The sequence below is a fragment of the Polypterus senegalus genome, chromosome 3 (genome assembly GCF_016835505.1).
Source record: "Polypterus senegalus isolate Bchr_013 chromosome 3, ASM1683550v1, whole genome shotgun sequence".
Lineage (NCBI taxonomy): Eukaryota > Metazoa > Chordata > Cladistia > Polypteriformes > Polypteridae > Polypterus > Polypterus senegalus.
Genome location: NC_053156.1, coordinates 21,152,591 through 21,176,969, shown reverse-complemented (window position 1 = coordinate 21,176,969; position 24,379 = coordinate 21,152,591). Strand labels below are relative to the sequence as shown.

The 24,379-nt window shown below is 44.0% G+C and overlaps 1 protein-coding gene across 2 annotated transcripts in view; it reads left to right on the top strand.

Moving 5' to 3' along the window:
- LOC120524909 (tensin-2-like) overlaps nt 1-24,379 on the top strand; it is a 218,250-nt gene that overhangs the window by 29,090 nt on the left and 164,781 nt on the right. The window lies entirely within an intron of this gene.

Genomic DNA, 24,379 nt, shown 5'->3' with positions numbered 1-24,379 from the left:
CAGCGGTCAGGGTGGTGAGGTGGAGCGGTGGGCCGACTGGCCATTCTGTCCAGAAATTGAATCTTCTGGCGCTTCATGGACATGCAGAGCGTCTCCTTCTAGCTGGCGGGCATTCACAATTGCCAAGACCCCCGGGGGGCTTCTAAAATTGCTCAAATAAGAAAATTGAAACCATACTGGGACCCAAGAAGAGGATTATCACTGTAATGACAGCAGAGCCACACACAGACAAATAGCAGTGGCCATGAAATAAGAAACAGCAGGCGCTTTTGTTTCCATTCAAGCTCGTTTCTCACGTGAAAAATGGAGAGCAACCTTATTATTAAGACAGCAATAATTATCATTCAACAGAGAGAACTGACATCTGATGTGTGTCACTACCAGTGCCACTACTTAGTGGGGACTTGTGAGGGTATGAGAGGACAGCATGGATGGTCACTTAACTCAGTCACTTGAGTCCTGGTGCCAGATAAGGAAAGAAGTAATAATAATAATAATAATAATAATAATAATAATAATAATTACATGACTCCTCTCCTCCATCTCATCCCCCTCATCCATACCCCCCTAAGAAGTGCAAAATCGTCTGCAAGTCACCTGACCTGCTGTTATACTTAAGCAGAGTAAAGCAGACAGGCCTGCTCCTTGTGGTGTTGCCAACACAGTCCTTGAATCTCACAGATGGTGGTCTCCCTTAAAAGTCCAGGACACCACAGGCTCACCAGACCTGCAGATCTCTGAGAAGACCCCTTAACTGGGATGGCAGAATGGTATTGAAGGTGGTGGAAAAAAAATATCCTCCTGTTCCAGATTAGAGTCAGCCTTGAGGTGCAGATAATTGTATCCTTCACTCCAGTCTTTCAAACTGCAGGGGGTCCAGGTGGTCTACCACAAGTCCAGGACCAGCCTCTCAAAGGTCTTCATGATGTGAGACGTGAGTGCCACAGGTCTGTAGTTATTAGGTGAGGAGAGGCCTGCCGTCTTTGAAACAGACTGTGTCTCATCTCTCTTATCTGCACACCCCATAAGTGCAGAATCTTCTGAGAATTTCTGGAAGTGACCTGACCTGCTATTATATTTGTAGTCACACATGTACAGAGTGAAGAGAAGAGGGGATAGGCCTGTTTCTTGTGGTACTCCAGTGTTACTCACACAGTCCTTGAGTCTCACAAACTGTGATCTGCCTACCAGAACACCATTGGCTCATCCACCTGCACATCTTTGTGTTTATCCCTTAACAGGGATGGCTGAATGATACTGAAGGCACTGGAGAAATCAAAGAACATAATCCTTACAGTGCAGCCATCTTTGTGCACGTGAGAATAAGCCTTGTGGAGCAGATGCATAATTGTATCCTCCACTCAAGTCTTTGTCTAATAGGTAAACTGCAGGGGGTCCAGGAGGTCTGCCACAAGTGGACTCGCATAGTTCAGGACCAGCCTCTCAAAGGTCTTCATGATGTGAGACGTGCCACTGGTCTGTAGTCACTAGGTGAAGAGGCACCTGCCATCTTTGGAACAGACTTTGTCTCATCCCCTTACCAATACACCCCAGTAAGTGCAGATAGCCCATCATCCAGGACACTACAGTCTCACCGACCTGCAGATGTCTGAGCAGACCCCTTAATGGGGATGGCTGGATGGTATTGAAAGAGGTGGGGAAATCAAAAAAATATCCTTCTGTTCCAGATTAGAGTCAGCTTTGTGGAGCAGATGGATAATTGTATCCTCCACTCCAGTCTTTGTCCAATAGGCAAACTGTAGTAAGTCCAGGTGGTCTACCACAAGAGGACTCACATAGTCCAGGACCAGCCTCTCAGAGGTCTTCATGATGTGAGATGTGCCACTGGTCTGTAGTCATTAGGTGAATGGAACAGATTCTGTCTCATCTCCCTTATCTGTACACCCCATAAGTGCAGAATCATCTGAGAATTTCTGGAAGTGACCTGACCTGCTGTGATATTTGTAGTCACACATGTACAGAGTGAAGAGAAGAGGGGATAGGCCTGTCTCTTGTGGTACTATAGTGTTGCTCACAGCCCTTGAGTCTCATAGATGGTGGTCTACCTGACTGATAGCCCATCATCTAGGACATCACAGGCTCACCCATCTTCATTGCTCAGTGTTTACCCCTTAACGGGGAGGTCTCTGGAGGCACCATAGAAATCAAAGAACAGAATCCATGGACAAATGATTACATCCTCCACTCCAGTCTTTCAAACTGCAGGGGGTCCAGGAGGTCTGCCACAAGAGGACTCACATAGTTCAGGACCAGCCTCTCAAAGGTCTTCATGATGTGAGACGTGCCACAGGTCTCTAGGCATTAGGTGAAGAGGCACCTGCCATCTTTGGATCAGACTTTGTCTTGTCCCCCTTGCAAATACCCCCCATAAGTGTAGAATCCTCTCAGAATTTCTGAAAGTGACACGACCTGCTGTTATTTTGATAGCAGATGGATAATTGTATCCTCCTCTCCAGTCTTTGTCCAATAGGCAAACTGCAGGGGGTCCAGGTGGTCTACCACAAAGGGACTCATATAGTCCAGGACCAGCCTCTCAAAGGTCTTCATGATGTGAGACATGCCACTGGTCTGTAGTCATTTGGTGTGCCATCTTTGGATAACACACTTTGTCTCATCCCCCTTGTCACTACACCCCCATAAGTGCAGAATCTTCTGAGAATTTCTGAAGGTGACCTTGACCTGTTTTTATATTTCTACTCAGAGGTGTACATAGTGAAGAGTAAAGCAGACCGGCCTGGTCCTTGTGGTGTTGCTCACCCAGTCCAGGAGTCTCACAAACTGTGGCCTGCCTGACTGATGGATAATTTCATCCCTCCCTCTAGTCTTCCAAACTGCAGGGGGTCCAGGTGGTCTACCACAATAGGACTCCCATAGTCTAGGACCAGCCTCTTCACGATGTGAGACGTTACGTGCCGCTGGCCTGTAGTCATTAGGTGAGGAGAGGCGCCTGCCATCTTTGGAACAGACGTTCACTTCATTTCAAAGAAAAGTCCGCTTTTCCAGGTGTCCTGGTTATTTAATCCATTATTTACCAGTTAGGTGGTCTGATGCTGAAGTCATTGCAGCCTTTCTTTCATGCGGTGTCATTCGCTCCATGTTGTTTTCAATAGGGGACAATGAAAGGAGCAAATGACGCGGAAAAAGGGAAAACTAATAGGAACACAACAAAAGAGAGTTAAGCATTTAACACTTTGGCAAAAATAGAAATGTGTTTTCCTGAATGCAGAATAGAGGAAGAGCTAATTAAATGAGACCAGTCATTACCACTGGGTGGAACAAAAACCCGCCGCCACAGTGGGCCCCCCAGGACTTTCCTCGACCATTAGGCAGAGCTTGAGGATGAGCTGCTGGACCCCGAGGATGAAGGTAGTCTTGTGTTCCGCAGGCTCATTGCCACCCAGTAGGCTTGTGCAGGACTTGAATTTGACTGTTCTTGCTCAGCAGGTCACGGATGATGACAGGCACAATGCCTGAGCACTGCGCCACTTGACAGCATATTGCCATGACAGGTTCAAGCGGCACGCCTCTGCTCAAAGCCGTTCTGCACTTCTGTAGGTGAACTCACATGACACCTGAAGCATGCATTGTCATCGTCACATCAGTCTGTCTGTCCCTCCATCTGTCTGCAGAGAGCAAGTCGGTTCCCAGGGCTCTGATTTTAACACGTATTTCCTTGAAGAATAAGTCGAGAAAGTTGCGTGTACATGGTGATGTCTCACATAAAGAGGACTTCGTTAAAGTGCATTGGTGATTTAAGCAGAGAAGAATTGCAAAGTGCCTCACAACGGGTACCCCGCGGGCAACTGACATACACGGGTTACCCCCACAAGGATAACGAGTGCCAGCAATTCTCCATGGGGAACGGTGACTAAAATGGAATTCCTGTGAGTTGTATAATAAAGTTTTTTTTTTAAAGTTCTAGAAATGTTTGGGTATGCAAGAGAGACGTACCACGTGTGATAAATGTGATGTCATTGAAAAAAAGAAAGTCGGGAATGGTCTCCCCTAGACTTTCTCGTATACTCAGGCTAGCCGTCACCTGCATCTTCACCCACATAGTAGTGAAACAGGACAAACTTTAAAAATCAACCAACAAACGGGTATCACTAGCTAAGTGGAGGCCAGGTACGCTCCAAAACGCAGAGGTAGAGCGACTCGAACGGAGGCTGGCGCGTGAGTGAGTGAGTGAGTGAGTGAGTGAGTGAGTGAGTGAGTGAGTGAAGAGGGCAACACCCAGCTCTCCACTCCTGGCATCACACTTCCCCCTCCCCTCGGCCCGCAGTCTCTCTCTCGGATTAGCACGAATAAGTCACTCCTGCCAGCGAGCTTTGATACTTAGCGAGATGAGAGAAGTCGCAAAATCAACCGGAGCGTTCAAGCAAATTATAGAGAAAAACCCGATCTAAATCCGTTAAGTAGTTCTCTCGTGAAAAGCGGACAGACAGACAGATGTTGGATTTTATATATATATATAGAGAGAGAGAGACTAGATGTCCCCTGCGACTCTGCCCGCTTAGCAGTGATACAGGACAAACGTTAAAGATCAATACACAAACAGCTAAGCAAAGGCAAGGAACACTCCAACACGTGGCGAGAGGTAGAGGCTGGCACGTGAGTGAAGTGGGCCCCGCCCGGCCCGGCTCCCCACTCCTGACGTCACGCTTCCCCTCCCCTCGGCCCGCAGGCTCTCTCTCGGATTAGAACGAATAAATCACTCCTGCCAGCGAGCTTTGATACTTAGCGAGATGAGAGAAGTCGCAAAATCAACCGGAACGTTCAAGCAAATTATAGAGAAAAACCCGATCTAAATCCGTTAAGTAGTTCTCTCGTGAAAAGCGGACAGACAGACAGACAGACAGATGTTGGATTTTATATATATATATAGAGAGAGAGACTAGCTGTCCCCTGCGGCTCCGCCCGCGTAGCAGTAATACAGGACAAACGTTAAAGATCAATACACAAACGGGTATCCCTAGCTAAGCAAAGGCAAAGAAATTATAGAGAAAAACCCGATCTAGATCTGTTAACTAATTCTCTCATGAAAAGCGGACAGACAGAAAGATGTTGGATGTTATATACAGTGATCCCTCGCTATATCGCGCTTCGACTTTCGGCTTCACTCTATCGCGGATTTTAAATGTAAGCATATCTAAATATATATCGCAGATTTTTTTGCTGGTTCGCAGAGTTCTGCGGGCAATGGGTCTTTTAATTTATGGTACATGCTTCCTCAGTTGCTTAGCCCAGTTGATTTCATACAAGGGACGCTATTGCAAGATGGCCGAGGAGCTACCCAATCAGAGCACGTATTACATATTAAATAAAACTCCTCAATGATATACAATATGCTTCCCCTGCAATGCTTCGTATACTTGAAATCCCAAACAGCACGTATTGATTTTTGATTGTTTGCTTGTCTCTCTCTCTCTGACATTCTCTGCTCCGGATGGAGGGGTTGTTCGCACACTGACCTAGAGGATACGGACGCTCCTCTAAAAAATGCTGAAAGACTACCTTCACATTGCTGCCATCCTTGTAGCTGCTTTGTCCGGCGGTGCCTCGCATACTTAAAAGCCCAAACAGCCCTACTGATTTTTGATTGTTTGCCTTTCTCTCTCTCTGACATTCTCTGCTCCTGACGCGCGCACTCCTTTGCATTCTTTTAATTGTGAGACGGAACTGTCATCTCTGTCTTGTCATGGAGCACAGTTTAAACTTTTGACTAAAGGGTGTTATTTCATGTCTAGAGGGGCTCTAATAATGTTAGAAAATGTATTTAGAAGGTCGTAAACAGGTTTTCTATGCTCTAACTGCGAAAATATTCGATTTATAAATAAAGAATCCTACTTCGCGGAAATTCATTTATCGCGGCAGAGTCTGGAACGGATTAACCGCGATAAATGAGGGTTGACTGTATATAGAGAGACTAGCTGTCCCCTGCGACTCTGCCCGCTTAGCAGTGATACAGGACAAACTTTAAAGATCAATACACAAAAGGGTATCCCTAGCTAAGCAAAAGCAAAGAACACTCCAACACGTGGCGAGAGGCAGAGGCTGGCACGTGAGTGAAGTGGGCCCCGCCCAGCCCGGCTCCCCACTCCTGACGTCACGCTTCCCCCTCTCCTCGGCCCGCAGTCTCTCTCTCGGATTAGAACGAATAAATCACTCCTGCCAGCGAGCTTTGATACTTAGCGAGATGAGAGAAGTCGCAAAATCAACCGGAACGTTCAAGCAAATTATAGAGAAAAACCCGATCTAAATCCGTTAAGTAGTTCTCTCGTGAAAAGCAGACAGACAGACAGATGTTGGATTTTATATATAGAGAGAGAGAGACTAGATGTCCCCTGCGACTCTGCCAGCGTGATACAGTGATACAGGACAAACTTTAAAGATCAATACACAAACGGGTATCCCTAGCTAAGCAAAGGCAAGGAACACTCCAACACGTGGCAAGAGGTAGAGGCTGGCACGTGAGTGAAGTGGGCCCCGCCCAGCCCGGCTCCCCACTCCTGACGTCACGCTTCCCTCTCCCCTCGGCCCGCAGTCTCTGTCTCAGATTAGCGTGAATAAATCACTCCTGCCAGCGAACTTTGATACTTTGTGTGATGAGAGAAGCCGCAAAATCAACCGGAATGTTCAAGTAAATTCTATAAGTAAATGAAGCAGATGTAAGGTACATACCCTGAGGCTGGCGTGTGAGTGAGGGGGGCCCTGAGCCTGCTGTGTCTCCCTCAGATTCACACAAATAAATCAATACCACAAGCGAACTTTGACACCTAGCGCGATGAGAGAAGTCGCAAAATCAGCCGGAAGGTTCAAGCAAATTATAGAAAAAAAACCCCGATCTGAATCCGTGAAGTAGTTCTCTCTTGAAAAGCAGACAGACAGACAGACAGACAGACATTGGATTTTATATATAGAGAGATATGGGGATGGATATTTGAAGAGTAAACCACCAGACAATGATTATATGTTTATATTCTGTACATTAAAGAACCATCAACAACAAATCAGATCACATTAATAACATATTGAACAATTATTATAAAAGTAAAGTTGAATAAATCGGACTCTGCAGCTGTAGGAATAAAAGGTAAAGTACCACTTCTGGTTAGTGGAAATTGCTCAAACATTGATAGAAATCTACGTGTTGTGCCTAACACTTGTATGCAAAATTTGAGTGACCAAAGTGACAGCGAACTCAAGTTATCAGACACACACTTAATTCCAAAAATGGTATTTTCTGACTCGGGGAGATCTAAAACGTCGAGATTCATCAAAATCTCGACATTGAATCTTTGGACGATTTCAACACTTGACTTTGCGATAATTCGTTCCCCAAAAAAAAATGAGCAGCTATGCCATTTCTGTCTGCCCAGGGCATTGCCCCCTCAAGCTGGCATTTCCTCTGACTGTTTCTGACATCGACTGCTTGACACTTTCCTCCCACTCCCCTTTCAGCTGTGTGATGTTTCAGGGGTGGCTCTGGTCCTCAGTCTGTTTCAAATCCTCTCCCAACCCTACAGCATCTTGGTGGGAATCAGATCGGAGCTTTGATTTAAACATTCCAGAACCTTCCATTTCTTTCTTTCTTCCTTTCTTTTTCAACTATTCCTTGGTGGATTTGCTCCTGTACTGTATTTCATGTCATTGTTCTTTGCAAGGTCCCTTTTCTGTCACATTTCTGACAGGTGGTCTCTCACTTTATCATTAAGCCCCCTTCTGGTATGGTGAAGAATTCCTAGTGGTTTCTGTGGCGGTGAGCTGATCGGGCCCTGATACAGCAACATAGCCCAAAACCAGATCATTTCCACCACCGTGCTTTACAGTTGCTATCAGGTTCTTCTGTTCAAATGCCCTCTTTGGTTTTCGCCAAACATGTCTTCTGGTACTGTGCCCAGATAACTCTACCGTTGCCTTATCTGTCCACAGCACATTCTTCCACAAGTCCTGGTCATTGCCAGGGTGTACATGGGCCCACTTTAGCCTTGCCCTGATGGTCTTTCTGTTTCCACCTGGCCCACCTGTCATGTAGATCTCATTTGTGCCATGTCTCTTTAATGGCCGACTCACACACCTTGACATCGACAGTGACAAGACCTACCTGAAGATCCTATAAAAATGAAATTTCGGGATTCTTAGACACTCCTTTGGCATTTTGTATTCTGCTCCTGGGCTGAACCTGCTGGCCTGGACAGGCTGGCAGTTGTTTGAAATGTTCTCCACTTGTTAGATTTGAGTGGTATGGTTGATTTCCAATTGTTTGAGGTGGTTTGTAAAGCTCTTCCCAGATTCCTGGGCTTTTTGAACATCCTTTGTGAAGGCCTCTTTCGATCTCAGCATGGTGATGACACATACAGACAAACAGACTCAACGTCTGAGGTTTAAATACAACAGCACCAGACGAGACCCTCTCGTCGAGATGTTTCTAATGATGAAGGCTTTGGTCTTCAACACCTGAGGTTGTGGGTTCAGATCCTGCCATTGACACTGCAGTGTGACCCTGAGCAGGTCACTTCACCTGCCTGCACTCCAATTGGGAAAAGAAAAGAAATGGAATCAAATCAGTCTCAGAAGTGGCGAGTCATCTTGGATAAAGGTGTCAGCCAAATAAATGAATGGAAATTTGTACCTCCTGCTAGTTTTAGGTCTTTGAGGTATTGAGATATGGATGGGGGGGCACTTACTTATGCACACGTGAAATCTGCATGGTATGTTTATTTCAATTATGCAATCGACTATGAAACATAAAGGTGGCCTGATCTGACCTTTATCTAGAGATACTGTTTAAGTGAAGATCAAATCTTGATATGCCCACCTACGTTAAAAGTGAGGAAACACTTCACAGGGTGCCCTTAATTTTGCACACGTGAAATCTGCATGTTATGCTTATTTCAATTATGCTAGGGTCTATGAAACATAAAGGTGGCCCGATCTTTCTTATATGATGTCACCTTTATCTAGAGATACTGTTTAAGTGAAGATCAAATCTTGATATGCCCACCTACTGTACGTGAAAAATGGGGAAACACTTCATGGGGTGCCCTTACTTTTTCACACGACTGCAAAGTAGTCTCGGATTTTCATATTTCCGTCTTCTCTTGCATTTTTTTTTTTTTCTCTTCTCATGTCGTCTTCTCTTTCATTGCTGGCTTCAGTTTAGGAAGCCCCCATTCGGCGAGGCCAGACGCCCAGTTATGTCTGCTCCTGTGCCCTCCAGACCAAGTCAGACACAGATGGTGGTGTCCGTAATGCCGCTGTGTTTGGCACTGTAGAGATGACAGATAGTGTGTGACCAGTCTTCTCTCAGCCAAAATGGGACAGGCGTGACATCAGTTTGCCGGCAGGCTTGAGGGGGATTCTAAGGTCAGAGGCAGGAACGCTGGATGGCCCAATGAGACCAAAATGAACCCCAACCTTATTATTTTTTAATTGAATCTAATTGTCAGTTTAACCGAAAAGAGTAATAGGAATCATGTGACTGGGGGGATTAAAAGGGCCAATCAGGCCGATTCTGAGTTTAATGCAGTGTGAAATATTCAAGTCAAGTGAGGCCCTGAAGAGAAGAAGCAGCGCCTGATCTGCAGCCCAGACATGTGACCTCTGACCCCACCTTTCTTAGCTGATAGATGGAGGAGGAGATGAACAAACATATCCAAAGTGTTTCTGTGTTTAGAGAAGGAGCTAACAGGTAAGGGCAAAGATGAGGGTCTCACAACTCAAAGAAGTGAGGAAGTGTGGCGTTCATCTGGACCAAGGGGGCTGCGTTCTGGGTGGGTGTGCTCAGCTCTGACCTCCTCCTGCAGACTCAAAGGTCAAGAGACCTTCAGCAGTCTGCATAGCTTTGATGTCCTCACAACCCCCCAAAATAAACACTTTCCAGGCCGCAATGCCAGCCTTTGTAAAGGCGGCCCACTCATTGCTGTGAAAGGAGGCCCCCTTCATCATGGTGGCTGCATGGACTCCGTGTCCTCTTTGGCCTTCACACTGGCTCATCCTTATTAACCAGTTAGGTTATTTGTTTCGATTAGAGGTCCAGCTGCCTAAATCTTTTAATATCTCTCTAAGGTTAGTCAATTCCTGATTCTCCGTTTGTTTTTGAAAAGGCGATAAATGTCTGCTGCAGTCGCCACGTCTGTCTATCCATCTGTCTGTCCGCATGAAACACCTCGGCTCCCCGCACACCAATTTTGATCAATTTTGGCACTTTAATTCTTCAAGTTCAATTTTCGGCCAGGGATCTCAACTACAGCATGCTGTTCAGATTATTGAAATTTCAACATCTGCCATCGGCGAATTCGCAGATGCACCCGTCTTAAAGGAGAGAAGAAGCGTTCTGTGTGACTTCGGCTACTGATTAGTTCACCAGATTGAGTTTTGCCTTGTAAGACATCATGTCAGCTTGTGTGGTTTTGGATGTTTTTTTATTTTTCATTTACTCCTTGGATTGCAAAGCAGTGACAAGCCTGCAGTCGTGAGTGGTGACATTCTATAAAGGAAGCCAATGCCATGGCAGAGCGGCCCGAGCTGCTACCTCAGCTGATCCCGAATCCATCTGCTCACCGTCGGTGTGAGGTCTGCTGTTCTGCCCTGCTCTGTGTAGGATTATAAACACACACATACATATATCATATTTATATATATACTGTAGGTATTTACTTCATAACGATATACTGTATATACAGTATATATAAACACACATACACTCATATAAATATAATTACTTTATATTGACATATATAATACACACACACACACATACAGTATACATAAATATATATATATATCAATACTTTATATAGACACTCACATATACACATGTACTTACTTTATTTAGATATATATAATCATGCCCAAACTCATGTATAATTTAGATATAGACATATACAAACATGCACATATACATATACACAAATTTGTTTTATTTAGACATGTATAATCACACACACACTCATATATCCAATATTTTGATACTTTAAACATGCACTCTCAGATATGTAAATATATATTTACTTTATTTAGATATACTGTATATAGTAATGCACACACTCATATATATGTATTTCAATTCTTTAAATAGGCATATATAAACATGCACACTCATGTATGTGCTTTATTTAGACATTGTGAGATGTTCAGTCTGGACACAACCAAACGGGCGCCGACAGTTTAGAAAAACACACACGTTTATTAAACTAATGTCCCCAAACACACACAGTGCTCCAGCACCACAACACCCCTCCTCAGGCCTTTCACTGTCCATGAGCCGTCTTTCTTCCTCTCGTCACTGGTGCTTCATCCTGTTCCCACTGCCAACTCTAGCTCCCCGAGTGTAGGAAGGCGGCCCCTTTTATATTCACCCGGATGTGCTCCAGATGACCTTCCGGCGGCACTTCCTGGTGTGGCGGAAGTGCCACACTAGCACCCGGAACATTCTGGGTGTCCCTGGAAGGTCCTTCCTCCACCTTCCCAGGTGTGGCAGAAGTGTCGATCTCCCGGGCTCCACAACACTCAGGGCGCCCCCTTGCGGTGGGCACGGGCCCCAGTGGGTTTGAGCCTCCTTGCTCCATCACCGTGGTCCCCTTATCATCCAGGCCGGTTGCCCCCTCATGGCCCGGAGGACATATAGACCACCTCACGGTCCTTCCAGGCGTCCCGGCTGGGTCTGGCACCCAGCTTCCTGCCGCAATATATATAATCACACACACAGATATGTATGTATATATATATGCTGTTTATATGTTTATATATTTATATATTTGTATATATTTTGATACTTTATATACAAATATATAATCATGCACACACTCATATCTACAGTATAGATAGATAGATAGATAGATAGATAGATAGATATGGCACTATATAATAGATTGATATACTGTAGGTAGATATGAATACTCTATTTAAGTTAGATAGATAGATAGATAGATGTGAAAGGCACTATATAATAGATAGATAGATAGATAGATAGATAGATAGATAGATAGATAGATAGATAGATATGGCACTATATAATAGATAGATAGATAGATAGATAGATAGATAGATAGATAGATAGATAGATAGATAGATAGATATGAAAGGCACTATATAATAGATAGATAGATAGATAGATAGATAGATATGAAAGGCACTATATAATAGATAGATAGATAGATAGATAGATAGATAGATAGATAGATAGATAGATAGATAGATAGATAGATAGATAGATAGATAGATACTTTATTGATCTTGAGGGAAGTTCAAGAAACAAACTTCCTGCCGCTCCCTTGTGTTGTTGTGATGTTTCTGTTCATAGTACACTTGGACACAAGCACTGCCCACATAGTAGACAAACAGTCGAGAAGAAACTCCGTGCTGTAAGTCAATGTTTCTCAACCCGAGTTTTCATAAAAGTTTTAATCGCGCCCCCTAACGTTTTTTTGAAAGGAGCCTACTAATACCAATTTGTTCTTTTTTAAGTAATGATATATCATAGATGCATATTTTATTATACCTACTTAACTTTTATCGACATTTATCTAACTCTATATTTATTTTACTAGTATCAGAATGTAGATTAAGTTCATTTGTTTTGGTTTCAATAGAGGCATTTTTCATATTTTCAATTTTTTTTTTTTTGACATCTTCGCGCCCCCCTTTTTGTGTACTTTGCGCCCCCCTAGGGGGGCCCACCCCACAGTTTGAGAACTACCGCTGTAAGTAAAGAAAAGGAAGTCAAAGAGAGCAGAATCCTGTAATGCGGACGGAGCTGCTGGTTAGGCTGCCATTCGCGTCGGCACCTCAGATCCAAAAGATTATAGATGGACGATCTGAGATGAATTCACCTGTTAGGCCACCACCTATGGCAGAGGACTCCACTGACCATCAATTCCTGTGTTACCCTAAGAGTGCCTGTGGTCTCTTCTCTTGTTATGGTCAAAGGGGAGGACCACCTGAACAGTTTCCTCTGTTTCTGAAGAATCTGCTCTTTGACTGCTCAGTTCTGAGTGTGTGTAATATAGCGCCTTACACTAGTAATTCACCCTCAAGTGAGCGGGTTTGGGAGCGTTTAGGTTAATTAGTGGATCCAAAGTGGCCTTGTGTGAGTGTTTTATTAAAGCGGGTCTTTTGGGGGTTTGGTGCCCAGAGCAGGGCAGATTCCTGCCTTGTGTCCATTGCTGCTGGCTCTGGCTCCAGCCCCTCAAGATCTTAAATTGGATTAAATGGATGTGAACTGTCCAGTAAAGGGTTTCCATAAAAAAATGAACTTCTACTGAACTGATGATTTTCTTGGGTGGTGTGAGGAGGCACTTCACTGTTAGATGTTGTATTAAATGACGTAACATGTCACGTCTGAAGATGTGATTGTTTACTAGGCTTTATTCCTTGGCAGAAGTACGTGGATGGCATTATGTTGTTCTGAGAATGTTGAAGCACAAGGGAATAAACTTGTAAGCAGCCCATCTTGTGAGCCTAAAAATGGTGTTTCCCTTCTGTCTGCCACTCCTGGGGCACCAGCGTTCAGGAATACAAATGGGCACAGCGTGGTTGGTATGGAGGAGAAGCAGACAGCCAAGTCACAGCATGGGAGCAACACAGAGGGTGAGATGTGCGGACATAGTTGCGTCGGCGTGCACACATGTGTGGTTAATGCAGTGGAAACAGCTGGCATGCAAGTAGGGGTGCATAACAAGCCCGGGTGGTGTGCTCTCAGGGGTCTTCATGGGTGTAGAATTTTTTTCTGCCTGTTCATAACAGTTAAGGTGGTTAGCAGCTCACTCTCTTTTGACAACTAAAGTTAAAAGTATAGGGAGGTCAAACTTCATAGATGTGGGGCTGTGAGAAGCTTCCTGAATATGCAGGCACATTTTGGACAAAAGTAAACAAATAAATGCATAAACAAACAAATAAAAGAACTGTTACAGTTAATAAATAAATAATAGCAACATGAAACATGAGCATCCACCAGGGCATGTGCCTGTGTGTCTGTCTGGTTGCTGTGTCTCTGTTATTCCAACAGTTGGCACATCACAAACATTTTTAGTAATAAAACACATTACATTTGTCATTCCAATACATTGCACCTCACAAACATTAATACTAATTTTACAAATCTCATACCAAATGGCATATATCAGATATGTATGCTTTGCATTTGCCAATCCAACAGATGGCACATTTTTAGTAATAAAATGCATTACATTTTTCATTCCAACAGATGGCGCATCACAAACACTTGTACTAATAAACTACATTGCCTCTGTTATTTCAATAGGTGCTGCCTCACAAACATTAACACTGCTTTTGTGAATCCCATACCAAATGGTATATAACAGAGATGTAGGCATTGCATTTGTCATTCCGAAAGATGATGTTTCACAAATGTGTTTAGTAATAAAATGCATTGCATTTGCCATTCAAACAAATGGTGCATCACAAACTGTACTGTTTTTACAAATCCTCTACCAAATGGCATATAACAGGGACATGTGCATTGCATTTGTCATTCCAACAGATGGCACATCACAAGCATTACCACTGCTTCTATGAGTTCCATACCAAATGGCACATAGCAAAGATGTATGAATTGCATTTTCCACTCCAACAGATGGTGCATCACAAACATCTTTAGTAATAAAGTGCATGGCATTTGTCATTCCAATAGATGGTGTATCACAAACATTTCTAGTAATAACATGTAATGGATTTGTCATTCCAACAGATGGCCCCTAACAGACATTTGTAGTAATGAAACTCATTGCATTTTTCATTCCAACAGATGGCTCATCACAAGCATTTCTAGTGGCTCCGTCAAGGGGGGCGCGTTTGACCTCGGGGAACATTCTTTTTTATACTTGTACTTATAACAATTTTATAGACAAATGATACTATTTATAGTCGCGCGGGGCGCAAGATGTTTTCTTCTTCCGGTGGATGTGCGGTGGCATGACAGAAAATAATTGAGAAGCACTGCAATAGATGGAGTATCACAAACATTTTTAGTAATAAAATGCATTGCACATCTCATTCCAACAGATGACACATCACAAACATCTTTAGTAATAAAGTGCATGGCACATCTCATTCCAACAGATGGCACATCACAAACATCTTTAGTAATAAAGTGCATGGCACATCTTATTCCAACAGATGGCACATCACAAACATTTTTAGTAATAAAGTGCATTGCACATCTCATTCCAACAGATGGCACATCACAAACATTTTTATTAATAAAATGCAATGCATTTGTCATTCCAACAGATGGTCCATCACAAACATTTCTAGTAAAAAAGTATTACCATATTACCACTGCTTTTATGAATCCCATACCAAACGGCATATAACAGAGATTTAGCAATCAGACGGACACAGATACACAGAAACTTGTCCATTTATTAAGGTGGATAAGCTCCTCTGTTGTCTGGAGAAACATTTCTTTATAAATAGAGAAGTGAAACTGGCAGTGCAGCCGTTGGCTTACCTTTAGCATTACACGTGGTTTGCGCTCGTGTCTGCATCATTCGTTGCTAATCATCAACATTTGGATACAATTAAAAGAGCAAACTCAACAGAAAAGGCTAAATGAAAAAGAAAACGTCAAAAGGCCACATAACATATGTAAAGTTATGGCAAGCAATGCAAATTCTGTGTTTCTGAACCTAGAAATGTTAGCCAGATGCTTAAAGGGTGAGATCAGTTCAAAGTCAGAAGGACACGTGGATTGTCAAATTGACCGTGGGTCTGCAGGGTCAACCTAATTGAGCACAGAACAACGTGACCAGATGGTCCAGACTGTCCTCCTCAGCCTGACATGGAATGCTCAGGTCAGGTCTCATCCTGGAGCGCCGTAACTCTCAGCTGGCTCGTTGTTCCTTTTCCAGCGTGAGGCCGGACTGACACGTGTGTGCCGTCAGGTCTGATGATTACATAAGCCCTCTCCACATCTGTGTCCATTCAGACCACCCCCACCCCAACCCTCCCCACACACCACCACCTCAGCTTATGGCTCCCCGTAGAGCAGACGCTGAAGTGCTAAATCAGTTCCACTTGTAGGCCGCTGGAGCAGCTGGCTCGCCGACTCCGCTCCACAACAATGACGACTCTGTTATCTTTTTTTTGCTTTTCTTTCCTTAATGGAGATGTTTCAGGTGAGCTCATCATCCCGTAGCCTAAGGATTCAAAACAGTTACCCCCCACCCTTGCCCCCCCAAATACAGAGTTGAGCTGCCTGGCTGGTTGATTTGGAGGGGGGGGGGTGTCACTTAAACCTAATTTACTGTTTAGGCCTCAGCTCGGAACATCTAGTGGTTCCAAGAGGATGATCACCAACAGTACTTAGAAGGACGTCACCATCTTGGACGTATACAACATTGAAGCACAGTGTACTGAATTGACAGGCTGTTTTGATAGAGATCTCTCATAACATCAAGATGGGTCTAAATTAATGACAAATAAAAAAAACCCTTCAAGTTAGTGTTTAGTCGATGGCAGCCATGACAGCTTTGTGACTTTGGCCCAACAGGTCTTTCTTGCTCTAACAGATCTGCCCTTTTGCCCTCCATTCTACTGCTCAAGCTCTGTCAAGCATCATGGAGATCATGAGTGAGCAGCCTTCCTCATGTCCAACCACAAACTCTCCATTGGATTGACATGGGGACTCGGACTTGGCCACTCCAGGACATTCACATTGTGGTTTTCGAGCCATTCCTGTGTACCGTTGGCTTTAATAAACGTGGTGGTTCTTGTCTTGCTGTTAAATCTTCTCCTAAGGTGCAGGTTTCTTGAAGGCCTCATTGGGTTTTGCCTCCACAGCCCGATGCTGCTAACACCATGCTTCATGGCGGGGATGGCTTCTGTTTGATGACATGGTGTTTTAGGCTGATGGTCATAAAGCTCCATTTTGGGCTCATCAGACCATAAAACCTTCTCCTAGTTGATTTCATAGTCTTCCTGTGCCATCTGCTGAGAGGTCCTGGGTGTTGTTTTCTCTTTGCCACTCTCCTATCCTGGCCCAGTTGTTGTCTGCACAGTCTCTTCAATCTATTGCACTGTAGCTTGACACTCCTTTGGAGGTCTCATTGGTCTCCCATTGGCCTCCCTCCCTTGTCTTCTTCAATTTTTGTGGGCACCCTGCTATAGCAGATTTCCAACTGTGCCATGCTCTTCCATTTGTCCATGAATGATTTACCTGGTGTTAAGTGCCAGGCAAGATTATCCGGCACCCCACCTTGGAGAAACAGGAAGCCGGAATGTACTGGCATCCCATCCAGGATGGGTATGGGGAGGACAAAACAAAGGCTCCTATTTCAGGAATATGTTTGTCCCCCATCCAGTAAATAGCAGAATCCCAGGACCTCGCTAACCATGTGGACACCTGCAGGGCATGATGGGAGTTGTAGTGCCGTGAGTCAGCCCTTCTGGATCCCATGGGTCCTGCCAGGGGATGCTGTAGGGATTCATGATTCCTATATTATTTTTTGGGAAGTGTGTGGCCTGGCACTGGAGGTAACCCCCAGGTCCAGCATAAAAGGAAGCCATCCAGCCTCCTCCAGTGGAGTCAGAGTTGGGAAGAAGGAAGGCGACACTCACTGGAGGGAGATGGATGGAGAGAGAAGAGAAGGAAGAACAGAAGAATTGCCATTCTCTGGTGCTATTGCTGAAGAAATCTTTGTGAGGTATTTTAATAATGAAACCCTTGCCTTTGAACCCGTGACTGTGTTTGTGTTGATTGTGTCCAGGGCTTGGAGCTCAGCGGCGCCCCCTGTCTGTCACACTGGATATTCGGTCACTTGGATGGAAGTTTTCTTCATTTCCGTCCCCTGACTTGTGCTTACCATGGAGTTGCTTGCAGGGCTCCTTTGTCTTGATGGTGTAGGTTAGCCCACCCATACTGACCCACCACCCTTCCACAATCAGGTGCATTTCAATTACAATCAACTGAAACCCCAGACTAGTGACCTCCATTGAGCTAATTCTGGGGCTTCTGATGCAGGTGGGCTGCACCAGTGAGGAATTAGGGGTGCCTAATACCTATGTGATGTGTTTTATATTTGTCATTAATTTAGACCACTGATCAGGTTTCATTTTGCAGTAAAGTGTCTTTTTTTTTTTGTGAATTAGTACTATTAAAAACCTCCAATGAAATTGACTGTCACTGGCGATTCGATGTTTTATAACAACAAAATGGGAAAACAGCCAAGAAGATGAGGACTTTTAATGGGCGCTGCAATTCAAGGGTACACAGCAAATTCCTCCCAGATAATCTGTTAAGAGTTCTGTCAATCTCCCTGAAGACCATTCCATCCATGCTGTGCCGTCCCGTCCCCCTCATTAGGCTTTTTGGCAGAGTTTTGCTCCTCCAAATTCCCAAAGCCAACTCCCTTGCAGCATTCTCCGCATGCCGGCTGTAGACCTCGCTCTTATTTATTTTCCATTTCTTTGACCCTCTGTAACCTCTTTTAGTCGCCATTTATGTGCTTGTTTCCTTTAAGAAACCACAGTAGATAAAGCTGCTGGGTCCGTGGATTTTCTGAATATGCTCTACTCATATTGAGTCACCCAAACAGGACTACTATGGAGGAATATTTAGGACAAAAACTAAATAAATAAAATGTTCTGTGAAATGTGACAGTAAAGAAAAGGACAGTGCAATGTGAGCGTAAATAAATAAATGTGTCACTGAATATGCTTTTGTTGCTTATTAATTTATTATATCTTGTCCGTAATTCTTCCAAACGCAGCACGAAATGCGGCTTGAATTTAAAACTGTCACTTTCACTCGTCAAAGGCTGAGAGGGCGGATTCTAACGAGTATCGTTTTTTGATTGGTGACTCGCCCGCAGAGTGGACATATGGTGTCATAGACATACATAGGTAGGCGCCGCATTCACGGTGTTGCCCAGTCGACACGACACATCAGCGCGTCCGCCACATTGCGAGTGGCAAAAGTGCCATTTAAACTAATACAGGTGGACATGGAAACCGGGTTTTCTGATGAAAAAACAATAACGTTTAAAACAGCATTGTTTACATACAACAGATTGTGGCGAATCGTTTAAATGCAATTATTTATATCCATTTATACACTAATAATGGCAATTATTAAATAATAATAATAATAAATTATTATTATTATTATTATTATTATTATTATTATTATTATTAAACAATTCCTCCCATATAAGTAACATTTCTCGGGCTGCCTTCTTCCATCTCCGAAACATTTCTAGACTTCGTCCTGTTCTTACGCCACACAGTACTGAAGTATTGGTTAATGCCCGAGTCACCTCACGATTACTGTAATGCTATTCTATCTGGCATCCCACCAAAACGTATCCATCGCTTACAACTTCTTCCAAATTCTGCCGCCAGGATAATAACCTGCTATTCTAAATGCACTGCACATATCTTACCTATTCTCTCTCAACTTCACTGTCTCCCTGTTCACTACTGAATACAAAACACAATACCGCTCTGAACATTTAAAGCTCTCCACACCTCACTGATCTCCTCCAGACTTCACTCTTCTCGCTCACTCAGATCCTCATCTGCGGCTCGACTTTCTGTACCACACATCAGACTCAGTGCTATGGGAGCTCGAGCGTCTCTCATTGTGCTCCTCAACTCAGGAATTCTCTTCCCTTTCACATCAACGTCAGTTCGATTCAATAACACATTTTAAAACTGCCCTCAAAACGTATCTTTTCAAACTGGAATACCGATTGTGAATTTTGCACTGTTACTGCCAGTTATGTTTGTTTGTTTGCTAATTATTGCTTTTTGATTTATCATTCTCTTATTTTAATTTTGCTAATGTTGTTTAATTTTATTGTAAGGTGACCGTGAGTGCTAAGATTACAAAACGGATTTTCTAATGGCCAAATATAACCAAAAAATTGTTCAGCCTTACCTATGAAATGTAATCCCCCGGGATCTGGTTTGGAGCGTCCAGCGGTTTGTACAATCCCAAGCTGCACATGCGTGAGGCATCTTTATCCATTACTTCACGCCACAGCAGTGCCACTCGCAATATGGCGGCGACGTTGACGTACGATGCTGTAGGTCATGTGGCGTCTAGTCATCCTATGTCTATGTATGGTATTTGCTTTGCTTGACTTGTGACTCCTGCGCATGCCCAAAATTGGGACTGTGCGCATCGGATACGAGCGCAAGAAAAAGTTACGCGGAATTCATGTGCGACGCGGAGATTTAAATTCTACAAACTCCTGCGTCTGAAGTGTCTGCTGTAAATATGGCATTTGATGGCCGAAGGTTTTTTAAGTTCGACATACAAAGCATTTGCTAGAGCCCGCCCTCTCCGAAGTGACAATTTTAAATTCCAGCCGCATTTCATGCTGCGCTTGGAATATTACGGACAAATTTGAATAAATAAATAAACAACAAAAGCATATTCGGTGACACATTTATTTATTCATGCTCACATTTCGTGCCCTTGTTCTTAATTTATAGTCACATTTTGCAGTACTTTTATTTATGCATTTATTTATTTAATTTTGTCAAGAATATTCCTCCATAGATTCTGGTCCATAACAGGGAAATAATAATAATAATAATAAATAAAATGTATGTAGCGCTTTACTAACCTACTATAAGCAATTTAAGCAGATGGAAGAGAGCCACTTCAGCCAGCACCAGCAGCCATTATTGCGCCAGTATGACCACCACATAATAAGCTGTCAGGTGGTGAAGGGGTGAGATCAGAGACAGGAGATGATTAGGGAGGCCAGAACAGACAAGGCCATGGTGGGCAACTTTGCCAGAACATCAGGGTACACCATACTCTTTACGAAGGATGCTCAGCAATCTTTAATGACTACAGAGAGTCAGGACCTCGGTTTTACGTCTCATCCAAACGACAGCGCCATATTTACAGCATAGTGTCACCGTGACTGCACTGGACATAGCGATCCACGCACACACACCACAGGTTAAGCGTCATCTGTTGGCCTCGCCAACACCTCTTTCAGCAGCAACCCAAGCTTCTCATAGATGGTCTCCCATCCAAGTACTTGTCAAGTCCAACACACACACACATGCAATGGCTGGACTGTTTAGACACACTGCTTGTATAGTCCATTGAATAAAACCAAAAGCCCACATGAATGCCAGGAAAACAACCACATACCACAAAAAAGAAGAACTGAATTATGAGGCAGCCGTCTTTGCTACGAGGTTATAGCTGCTACTCTGCATTCATCTCCAGCTTTCTCCTCAGACATCTTGTGGATGTGAAGAGTCGGCTCGGTCCGGGGCCCATCTTGTCCTCAACTGTTGTCATCATAACAAAAGATTTGTTTCACTAATGTTTAGGTCTTCGTGATACTTCAGTGACCGTCAAGGCTCTATAAAATAAGACTGAGTGCTGCTGCTCTCGAGCCAGTCGGTCTCACTGCATTTGGACCCGGAGCTCCTTTTGTGAGTTCACTACCTGCGATTGGCTCATTTGCAGGCCCAACCAGATTGTTCAGAGTCTTAGTGTTGTAAAAATCCTCTTTGTTTTCTGTCGACTCTTTACGTGTAGATGACTTATTCAGGAATGCTGAACCTTCTCCTTTTTATCATTAGTGCCCATATCATTATTTAAAAATGTTTTCAAGCTGACTTCTGTAATCTGGTTGCGCCTGCCTTGGTTGACCACATCTATAATTTGAAATTGTTTAAACATGTGGGTATTGCTTTCATCACTCCAATATACAACAGCGTCATTCTTTTAAAAAATAGTAGTTGTTTACATGTACTGTAAATATCCGGGATCAGTGGTAGCCCAAGATGGAAAAGTAGATGCAGGGATAACTCATAGAGTGCTGTGTGGATGGAACAATCAGAGGAAGCTATCAGGAGGATTGTGTGATCAAAGAATTAAGAGGACGGTTAAAAGTGAGGTTTATAAGACAGTGGTGAGACCAGCAATGATATATGGAGCGGAGATGTGGACAGTAATGGGGAGCTCAGCAGAAGAAACTGGATGTGGAAGAGATGAGAATGTGGAGATGGATATGTGGAGTTACAAAAAAAGGACAAAGGAGATAGAACAAGAGAGGGTGGGATAGCTAATAAAGTACAGGAAAGGAGATTGAAGTGGTGTGGACAAGTGAGAGACAATGAAGATGTGGGCAAACGAGGGATAGGAATAGGGAAGATAAAGCAAGGGAGGTGAAAGTGGAGGTGGATGAATAAAATAAAAGAAAAGAAAGGGCTTGACTGGCGAGGAAGCTGTATGGAGATGGTTGATTAAGCACATCAACCCCACATACTGTAGAAGTGGGAAAACATAAAGAGGAAGAAGAAGAGATGTTGGGCTCAATACATCTTCTTCTTTCGGCTGCTCCCGTTAGGGGTTGCCACAGCGGATCATCTTCTTCTATGTCTTTCTGTCCTCGGCATCTTGTTCTGTTACACCCATCACCTGCATGTCCTCTCTCACCACATCCATAAACCTCCTCTTAGGCCTTCCTCTTCTCCACTTCCATGGCAGCTTTATCCTTACCACCCTGCTCTCATTGTACCCAGCATCTCTCCTCTGCTCATGTCCAAACCAATGCAATCTCGCCTCTCTGACTTTGTCTCCCAACCATCCCACCTGAGCTGACCCTCTAATGTCCTCATTCCTAATCCTGTCCATCCTCGTCACACCCAATGCAAATCTTAACATCTTTAACTCTGCCACCTCCAGCTCTGTCTTCTGCTTTCTGGTCAGTGCCCCCGTCTCCAACCCATATAACATAGCTGGTGTCACTATCGTCCTGTAGACCTTCCCTTTCACTCTTGCTGATACCCGTCTGTCACAAATCACACCTGACACTCATCTCCACCTGCCTGAACACTCTTCTTCATCTCTCTTCCACAATCCCCATTACTCTGTACTTTTGATCCCAAGTATTTAAACTCATCCACCTTCACCAACTCTACTCCCCTCATCCTCACCACTCCACTGACCTCCCTCTCATTCACACATGTATTCTGTCGTGGTGGTCCTACTGACCTTCATTCCTCTCCTCTCTAGAGCAGATCTCCACCTCTCCAGGGTCTCCTCAACCTGCTCCCTTCTCTCTCTACAGATCACAATGTCATCAGCAAACATCACAGTCCACAGGGACTCCTGTCTAATCTCGTCTGTCAACCTGTCCATCACCATTGGCAATAAGAAAGGGCTCAGAGCCGATCTCTGATGTAATCCCACCTCCGTCGCTCCTACCGCAGACCTCACTACTGTCACACTTCCCTCGTTCATATCATGTACAACTCAGCTTCCACTACTCTTTCCCATAACTTCATGCTGTGGCTCATCAGTTTTACCCCCCTGTAGTTACTGCAGTCCTGCACGTCCCCCTTATTCTTAAATATCAGCACCAGTACACTTCTTCTCCACTCCTCATCATCCTCTCACTTTCCAAGATTCCATTAAACAATCTGGTTAAAAACTCCACTGCCATCTCTCCTAAACACCTCCATACTTTCACAGGTATGTCATCTGGACCAACAGCCTTTCCATTCTTCATCCTCTTCATCACTGTCCTTACTTCCTCCTTGCTAATCTGTTGCACTTCCTGATTCACTATCTCCACATCATCCAACCTCTTCTCTCTCTCGTTCTCTTCATTCATCAGCCTCTCAAAGTATTCTTTCCATCTGCTTAACACACTCTCCTCGCTTGTGAGTACGTTTCCATCTTTATCCTTTATCACTCTAACCTGCTGCACATCTTTCCCAGCTCGGTCCCTCTGTGTAGCCAGTTGGTCCTTTTCTCCCTCTTTAGTGTCCAACCTCTCATGATCCCCCTTTTCTTTAGCCTTCGCCACCTCTCTCTTCACCTTGCGCCTTATCTCCTTGCACTCTTGTCTACTTTCTGCATCTCTCTGACTATCCTACTTCTTCTTTGCCATCCTCTTCCTCTGTGTTCTCTCCTGTATTTCCTCATTCCACCATCAAGCTTCCTTTTCCTCTTTCCAGATGTCACGCCAAGCATCTTTCTTGCTGTCACCTTTACCACATCTGCTGTAGTGTCCCAACTGTCTGGTAACTCTTCACTGCCACCCAGTGCCTGACTCACCTTCTCCCTAAACTCAACCTTGCAGTCTTCCTTTTTCAACTTCCACCATTTGATCCTTGGCTCTGCCGTCACTCTCTTCCTCTTCTTGATCTCCAACATCATCCTACAGACCACCATTCTATGCTGCCTAACTACACTTTCCCCTGCCACCACTTTAATTAACACAAAATAAGACGGAGTTGGACAGATTTTGCATTTACTGATAGCCGCTAAAGCAGCCTCAGAATCCTTCATTAATATAGTCATTAGGTGGGCTTGACAGACGTTATTTCGGTATTTGCGTGTTCACTATTACAC